Here is a 1,777-nt window from a genome sequence, read left to right as displayed (position 1 = left end):
GTCTTTCTCTGACTTATTTCACTTAGCATAATACCCTCCAGTTCTATCCACATCAATGTAAATGGTAGGTATTCATCCTTTCTGATGGCTGAGTAATATTCCATTGTATATATATAGCACATCTTCTTTATTTATTCATCTGTTGATGGACATCTAGGCTCTTTCTATCGTTTGACTATTGTAGACATTGCTACTATAAACATTGGGGTGCATATGCCCCTTCAGATCATTATATTTGTATCTTTGGGGTAAATACCCAGTAGTGCAATTGCTGGGTTAGGGTAGCAAAAATATGGAATGCTTCATGAATTTGTGTGTCACCCTTGTGCAGGGGCCATACTAATCGTCTTTGTATCATTCCAGTTTTAGTGTATGTGCTGCCAAAGTGAGCACTCAGAAATTCATTTGATCTCTTGTCATTCTGCAAGTGAAACAAATGATACCTGTTTTAATTTCCTCACAAAATAAAGCTCAAAGTAGAAGATGAATGTGAATATACTCTCTAAGACACTATAGAAATATGACATATATTTGTATTTATTTATATATTTCACATATATAGTTATATATGCTATATCTATTTACTTATATATTTCATACTTTGACTTCTATTTGTATTTATTTTGTTTAGATGAACATTTAGTTAGATCTATGCTCAGGATATAATGGTAGCTGAAAGGCCATCTAGTTCATCAAATTTGAGATTAAGAAAAGCCTTCTTGGAAAAAGAGAGGCCAAAGTTTCCTCTTAAAGAATGTAAAGTAATTGTGCAAGTAAAGTGGGATAGAGGAGTTCAGGGCATACCACACAGAGGCAACAGAATGAGCAAAACTAGAAAAACATCCAACAGTATCCAACAGTTGGTACTGGGAAGTAAAAGCAGTTTAGTATTACTAGATACAGGACTTAAGTCAGTGTCAAACAGTGAGGCTGGAGAATTACACAAAAGCCAGGTTATCTAGGGCATCCCATGCCCTACTCATGTGTTTGATCTATATTTATGGAGCACAAATGAACTACTTTAAGCAGAGGGATGGCATGGTCATATTTGTATTTTAAAAGGATCAGTCTGGAGGTAGCATGAAGGATAGATTTGAAGGGAACAAAACTGGAAAAGGAAAGTTAACTTAAGAGGCTAAACAGTAATTCTAGCCTGATGACAAGGCCTCAACTGGAGTAATGGTTGTTGCGATGGAGAGTATGGAATAGATTCCCTGAATGTATGTGGCTAATGGAAAAGTTTTGCATTGGCAAATTTTGGTTACTGATTAAAGATGACAATAAAGAAGAAAAAAGTAAAAGGAAGTCCATAGTGAATCCAAGATCCATAAATTTTTCCTGGATAGATAGATAGAGGGATGGAGGGGTGGATAGATAGTTTGGGTATGTAAATGATGAAAAAGTTTGATTTGGTTCTGGACTTCATGAGATCCCAGAGATTTGATTTTATTTTTACTCTCTTAAGTCTGATTACTCAGTCAAATTAGTCACTCATATACCAAAATCCCATGAATCCTATGGTGTACCAAACACTGTGCAGGGCTCTCTTGGGATATAAAGATGAATACTGTTCACTTCCTTCAAGAAATTTACATTCTTGGTAGAGAAACAAGACTTATAGATAATAACATAAGGCAGCCTGGGGGCAAACGATGTGTGTGGGAATGAGTGGTTCAAATCTTCAGATGTGAAAGAGATGGAATGGGGTGGCATGGGTAGCTTTATGTTGTATGTGCAACTTTAGGGGACCTGGAAGGGAAAAGACAACAGAGTCAGG

At 36.3% G+C, this 1,777-nt stretch overlaps 1 non-coding gene across 1 annotated transcript; it reads right to left on the bottom strand.

Moving 5' to 3' along the window:
* Nucleotides 1–286: 286 nt before the first annotated feature.
* LOC118020412 lies at nucleotides 287–393 on the bottom strand. Its single transcript, XR_004681855.1, has one exon. It is a non-coding gene; the product is annotated as a U6 spliceosomal RNA (small nuclear RNA).
* Between the last annotated feature and the right edge of the window lie 1,384 nt (nucleotides 394–1,777).

This window comes from Mirounga leonina, unplaced genomic scaffold, assembly GCF_011800145.1.
Source record: "Mirounga leonina isolate KUSES-001 unplaced genomic scaffold, KU_Mleo_1.0 Mir_173, whole genome shotgun sequence".
NCBI lineage: Eukaryota > Metazoa > Chordata > Mammalia > Carnivora > Phocidae > Mirounga > Mirounga leonina.
Note: the sequence above shows the minus strand (reverse complement) of the source record. Positions and strands in the feature narration are given on the sequence as shown.